This window comes from Budorcas taxicolor, chromosome 11 (genome assembly GCF_023091745.1).
Source record: "Budorcas taxicolor isolate Tak-1 chromosome 11, Takin1.1, whole genome shotgun sequence".
Lineage (NCBI taxonomy): Eukaryota > Metazoa > Chordata > Mammalia > Artiodactyla > Bovidae > Budorcas > Budorcas taxicolor.
Window position 1 is genome coordinate 82,079,818 of NC_068920.1, and position 7,396 is coordinate 82,087,213.

Here is a 7,396-nt window from a genome sequence, read left to right on the forward strand (position 1 = left end):
CCCTTCTGACATAAAAAGCGGCAGGATGGACTGGAAGGCTCAGACAAAGCAGTGCATTTTCCTTTAACAGCAGACACTGCCTCTCTGTTCCATTTTATGTTTCTAGATATATCTGTTGATAGATAACTGCTTAAATAGATTAACGTTTCTAATTCAACATATAAGTCAATTCTAATGCATGCAGATATGGGTAAGCAGATGCAGGAGAGAGGATAAAATTAAGTCTTTTGCTAGGGCTCAAGATATGTATACTTATATTTCACGCCCCCCCCACCCATTTTGAAGTGTGGGGGTAAAAATAGATAACATACTGGAAAAACTCAAAATGAAAGAAACTTGCTTGAATTACTGATCATGCTAAACTGTTCCAATGTCATAAACTTAGATTCCTTAGGCCTTGCTTTTTAGGATCTTCCTGTGTTTTAGAATTCTTTTATAACAGACACTTGATGTACCACTCGTATAACTTCATTCACATTTGACACCAGACAAGAATTTTCTTTTTAAAACCAAAAATATAAGCGAATGTTACATAACTAAGTGATGTGAGCTCTAAGTTCCCAGAACTGTGTAGGAATGGGGCTTTGAATGGGATAACTGAGCAGCCTGTATTACTATTTAACTTATGAAAATCCCTTAGCATTGGCAGTCATTTACATGTTCATTTCACCTTTCTGCCCTTAGTAAGGAGCTGTTTAGTTTTTCACATAGTACTTTTGGAACTAATAAACCAATGTCATTACTTTGATGGATATGACATTTCACTTTTAATCTATGTGGTTGGTTGTGGTGGCTTAATTGAAAACCTATAATCACCATGCTATTTAACTTGGCCAATGGCTCTTTTATTATCACTTCCAGGAAGTATGTCTTCTCTAGAATATTTCAACTGAATCTGTTTCCTGACTTCTCTGTGGACCTTTTGTTGGCTGATATCATAACTGTCACTTTGAGTTGCATTTTCCTGAGCTTTTAAGAGTACTTGTCTTTAAATAAAAAGTATTAATTAAATTTAACCTTTTATGAGTAAACACAGCCCTACCTGCTGCTGCTGCTAAGTCACTTCAGTCGTGTCCGGCTAAGTGCGACCCCATAGACGGCAGCCCACCAGGCTCCCCTGTCCCTGGGATTCTCCAGGCAAGAACACTGGAGTGGGTTGCCATTTCCTTCTCCAATGCCTGAAAGTGAAAAGTGAAAGGGAAGTCACTCAGTCGTGTCTGACTCTTCGCGACCCCATGGACTGCAGCCTACCAGGCTCCTCCATCCATGGGATTTTCCAGGCAAGAGTACTGGAGTGGGTCGCCATTGCCTTCTCCAACAGCCTTACTTACTAGTGTGAAAGAAGAGAAGACAGATCGATTGGACTCATAGTGTAGGGCCAAGTAAGGCCTTAACATCAGTTCCTTTAGGTGTCTCTTTCAGGTTTTGTTTTTCTTTCCATTGCACTTTTAAAGTATTCTGTACCACCGTTAATTCCTTGGAATTCTGATACTAAACAGTTGATTATGTATGAGTATCTGAGCTTTCCAAGTAGTTAGTAGTGTGGCTTCCCAGGTGGTGCTAGTGGCATAGAACCCACCTGCCAATGCAGAAGATATGAGACTCGGGTTTGATCCCTGGGTTGGGAAGATACCAGGAGGAGGGCATGGCAACCCACTGCAATATTTTGGGCTTCCCTGGTGGCTCAGATGGTAAAGAATTTGCCTGCAATTCCAGAGACCGGGTTCAATCTTTGCATTGGGAAGATGCCCTGGAGAAGGGGGAAACCCACTCCAATATTTTTGCCTGGAGAATTTCATGGACAGAGGAGCCTGGCAAGATACAGTCCTTAGGGTCTCAGAGTCAGACATGACTGAGCGACTAACATAGTATTATAGAAATAATATATTTTGCATTGGAATATAATTTTGTGATTTAGTCTAGAGATTTCTGTATTTGAAGTTCTAGGAATTCTTAGTACTTCCTCATAAATAATGGTGTTATCAACACAGAAGAATGCTAGGAGGCAGCCTGGTTTTCCTATCTTATCATTCCTCCTCAATACAGCCCATCTGTGCTTGAAGTCAATTGTACGCTTGACATAAATAGTGTGAAGAACAAGTTCTAAGTGGTCTGTACCCGTTTCATTTCCTTCTGTCCCCATCCACATCCCAACTCAGCTTTTTACTGGCATAAATGCATGTGTGTGTGCATGCTCAGTCATTTCAGTTATGTCCAACTCTTTGCGACACCATAGACCACAGCCCTCCAGGCTCCTCTGTCCATGGGGATTCTCCACGCAAGAATACTGGAGTGGGTTGCCAAGATCCCCCCTGGAGGAGGACCTTCCCGACCCAGGAAACAAACCCATGTCTCTTGTGTTAGCAGGCAGGTTCTTTACCACCGAACCGCTGGGAAAGCCCAAATGGCAGTAAATATTGTCTCTTCACTATCTTGACTTACAGAATCAAAACTATAAAAATATAATAGTAGTCAGGTTTCTGACTGCAAGCAAGCTCTCTTAACAAGGAGGACGCTGGCCAGCACGATACTGGGAGGGAGTCCCTGCAGTGAAAGGAGGCTCACGATCCAAGACTGGCGATCGGACAGGAAGCCAAGGGCGTCCTGGAGGCAGAGCAGGCAGATTCAGCCGGGGACACGCTGTCAAGCCGCTTGGGTCCAAATGCTGCTGCTCTTCTACAGCTTCTAATCAATTTGACCTTTCCATTTCCTCCAGCATTGGTTTCAGTTCCTCAAAATTCTGAGTCCCAGGAGCAAGCATCCGATGGACTGGTCAAGATCCTATGAGCTTCCAAAGGAGGAGCCTGCTGGGGAAGGCGGTAGTAGAAATCACCCTTCCACAAGGCTCCTGGGAATGGGGTGATTCTCCCCAAGGAAGATGGAACACTGATCGGAAGGCATAGAAATAGGATGCTAGGCAGCCACAAGTCAGTAAACAAGTTATCTTTAAATGACTGCTGAATCAGCTAGGAATAATGACAGAATTATCTTCAGGAGCAAAAGTCTAGCAAATAGTACTTGAAGGGAAAAATCTGAACAGTGTGCTCAGAGCCTTGCAGCCAGCAGTCCAGCAGAGAGATCCCGCCTTCAATACTGACCCAAACCCGGGGCTGAGCCTGAACTGCAGTCAGGGAAAGCAGAGAGGAATCTCACCTGCCCTACAAGCAGGGTATCAAGCTCTCTGCGTATGCCTTTGGATCAACTACCTGCTGTTTCCTTTTTTGAAAGTGTGAAAGTGTCCAATTCTTTGCAACCCCATGCACATTTCCTCTGTCCATGGAATTCTCCAGGCAATAATACTGGAGTGGGTTGCCATTTCCTCCTCCAGGGATCTTCCCAACCCAGAGACCTAAACCCTGGTCTCCTGCACTGCAGGCAGATTCTTTACCCTCTGAGCTACCAGGGAAGCCCCCCTGGGGCTTTATTGAACCAAAAGGCAAAGGAATCCCTTCCTTCATTTCAAAGCCCCCAGTCCTCTGCAGTGAGTCCCAGGTGGATTCTGTGAGGTCTGGTTCCCCCTCTGCCAGCCATCTTGCTTCATATCTCTGCTTACCTCCGGCATCCTCCAGAAGAGAGTCCCTTCTGGACTTCTGTACTTTCCATGTGTCAGCAGGAGCATGTCAGAATTCTTAGATGTGTTGGAAAAATGGGGGTAGTTAACTTGATTTCCTTATAGGAAATATAAACTCACCCCACTTTAGCTAGGGTTCCCCGATAACAATGTATTTAGTGAAAATATTAAAAACACACATTTTTTAAATTCCTACCAATCTCATTTGTGTGTCTACATATATCCATCTACCTTAGAATCAGCCTGTTGGCACCTTGTGTCTCATTTGGCTAGGAAAACTGAACAGTAGGTGGCATTGTCCCAGGTGCGGAATATGAATGATTCAGTACTTAAAATTCAAATAATGTAGTATGCTCTCCAAGAAATTGTCTGGTTTAGAAAGTCACAAAGGAAAATCGAAGGAGGAGGAAGAGGAAGGGGAGGGGGAGAAAAAACTGGACAAAATTGGAAACTTTCCTGAGATGAAAGGAGGAGAATAAAAATTGTGCTTATCTTGAGCAAGTCTCTTTAAAGATGACGTAGAAAATCAGAGAAGGGCCCTTGATCTCACTGTACAAGGCATGGAGATTCCATGGAGTCAGATGGTTCTCTGGCCCCATACATCACCATGGGGAAGGGAGATCTTTGCTAGGTCTTGGAACTGTGGTGCTGAGGTGCTGGCTCCTCCAGGGACACACCTGGTCATTGCTTTCTCCATATTCACAGGTGGTGGAAGATTCCCAGCTAACTCCATGACCTTTCTCTCCACCTTCCAAACTCCGCAACCCCTCCTGTAAGTTTGGAGGGAATCCTCTGTCTCCTGTTTCCCTTCAATTTCTCTTTAAATTTCCAGGTCACCTAGCAAAATCTGAACAGTGGCTGTAGGCTTTTAGAAATAAGTCTGGGAAGGCTTGGGTGGCACAGCTAACACTGCTTCCTGCACTTCCTTCTCTTTCAAGGCAGAAGCACTGGACCTGCAAGCGGGGTATCAGGCAGTCTAAAATCTGTGGTCCCTTAGGATGTCCATGCCCTCATCCCTGAATCCTAGGAACTACAGAACCATCAGATGACAAATTGATAGTGTTTTAAGTCACCAAGTGTGTAGTAGTTTGTTATAATAGCAACAATAAGACACTGTTGATTTCATCCTGAGTTTGGAGCCAGCTGAACAGTGAGACACAGGAAGCAGAAGGATGGAGATTTAAAACGTTAGCTTTGCTACTATGGAAGGTGACTCGATAAAATGGCCTTTTCTTTGTGTGCACTGTGGGCTTCCTAATGCTTCACCCCTGGGTAAGTAAGTCTTATGTATTCAGCCCCTAGCAGACCTCTGCTAACTGGTTCTCCCAGGAGGTCTCCCCTTGGCAGAGAACAAATAATGTGCACATCCTGAGGGCAGGAAGAAGCAAGGGGAGGAGTCTTGGAAGCCACTAAGCCAAGCACATGCTGAGTTCACCAGTTAGCCATGTCACTGTCCCTTGGCAGGGAGAGAGTAAAGGAGCCAGAGGGCAGGCGTTCTAGCAGGAGTCCCTCAGTCAGGATGGTGAGGTCAGGCGGATAGAGGTCCCTCCTCTGATGTCTGCTGCCTGCTCAATCGGCAAGGAGAAGGAGAAAATGGAGACACTTAATATCTCAGAAATTGTCCTTCCACGTGTTTAATGCAAGTAATACTACCCACATTTTGAACTTAAAAATATAGATACTTTTTAATTCCAAACTCCTAATTTATAAACATATATGCACTGCTGCTAAGTCACTTCAGACGTGTCCAACTCTGTGCGACCCCATAGACGGCAGCCCACCAGGCTCCCCGCCCCTGGGATTCTCCAGGCAAGAACACTGGAGTGGGTTGCCATTTCCTTCTCCAATGCATGAAAGTGAAAAGTGAAAGTGAAGTCGCTCAGTCCTATCCGACTCTTAGCGACCCCATGAACTGCAGCCTACCAGGCTCCTCCATCTATAGGATTTTCCAGGCAAGAGTACTGGAGTGGGGTGCCATTGCCTTCTCCGCATATATGCACTATGATATATAAAATCGTAAACAAGGACCTACAGTATAGCACAGGGAACTATGCTCAATATGTTGTAGTAACCTAAACGGAAAAGGATCTGAAAAAAAAAATGTGTGTCTGTATAATTGAATCACTTTGCTGTACACCTAATACTAATACAACGTTGTAAAATCACTATACTTCAATTTTAAAAGGCCTAAAGAAAATTCAGATACTTTTTATCACTATGAAATCAGATTCCCCCCAATCTCTTTAAGTAAACATTAAACAGATACTTAAAGACAGGATTTCAAGGACATGGCATCATTACTCTTCCTCTGTCCTGCTTGTCTGTCTTTGTCCCTGTGTTTATCACCTCCCTTTCCTGTAGCATTTTTGGGGCTTCCTGCCCCCCACCACCCCTCAGTGTCACTCCCCACTCTAGTTTCTCTCCTTGTTCCCTTCCATCTGGCACTCAGAATTTCTGGTAACTGATGAACAAACTTCCCTATAACTTTGTGCTGTGTATTTGCTTCTCCCTGTTCCTCCTGGTTGTAGCAGAAACCTGGGTCCCACCTGAGGATTCTCCCTCCCCAGGGGCTCACTCTGCTACATCCTGCCACCAATCCCTGGTGTGATTTTCATTCCCCAAGTCTACGAGATGATGCTCTTGCTTCTTGCAGACTCGCGAGTTTTGTTTCTTCACCCTCTCATGCTTCCTTCTTGCTGTTATCTGCTGACCACCCAGTGAGTCCTCCTCAGGGAATGTTCAATCCCAAGGGTGCTTTGCCTCTGCTTTCAAAGTCCAGTCATCATCCAGGGGGATTTTCATGCTCTATAAACAATCCGTCCCATATCTTGGGCCCTCAGTTTCTTTCTCTCTGAGGACCTCTTCCTTCATTCAGTTTTATCCTTGGCTGGCCACAGTCTGGAGCCTGACATCAGTCAAAACTGTTCCAAAACCATAATTTATTCTTATTGCTTGGAGCTCTCTGACTAAATTGTCCTCATGAACCCCTCTTCTAACACACACTGGGACTTCAAATTCATTGATTCCTCGGCCTCCTGCTTTTCTCTCACTTTTATCTAGCCTATATGCAGTATTCTATCATTTCAAACTTCTCTCTTCTAATACCCCAATTCCCACTGTAATTTCACCCATCTTGGGAAACCCTAAATCCTGGACGAATCCAACCACCCTCTTTCTCGTGTGCCTGTGTCTGATTTATTGGGTGTTTCTTGACATTGGCTTAACTTTGTGGTCATCATCTCCATCTGAGCACATGATGCGACCCAGCAGTCTCTCAGTTTACTTTCCCATGTCAAACTGTCCCGCTGTCCTCAAAATTCCAGATCAGGGTATCCTCCTTCAGTTAAGGTGATAGGTCTGGCTCCTCTTTTACAAAGAAATTAGACATGATCAGACAAGAACTGACTCAACTTAGTGCTACCAAATTCACCAATCCAGCTATTTCAATCACCTTTTCCTGCTTATCCACTTTTGTAATTGAAGCTCCTATTGTGAAAGTCTGATTCCTACAGTCTGTTTTAAATTCTACAGTTTCTTCCTTTTTCCAGGAACTTACCTTTTTGTTAAATCCTTCCTAATTCCAGGAGTTTTAATTTCTCCGTATCTACTGACTCATTCCAATCAGCGTTTAAACAGTCTCAGATTTCTCTCAATTTGAAAAAGCAAAAAGTAAGTAGTAGAGATGAGAGTGAGAAACTACCACAATTTCCCAAATCTTTTGGGGGTGTGATGAGCTTTGGGAGGGTGTCTGAGCACACCCGTCAGTGGGCATCCTTCACGCTGCAGTTTTCACCGGGCATTCCTTTCTGGGAGAAGAGTCCCCAG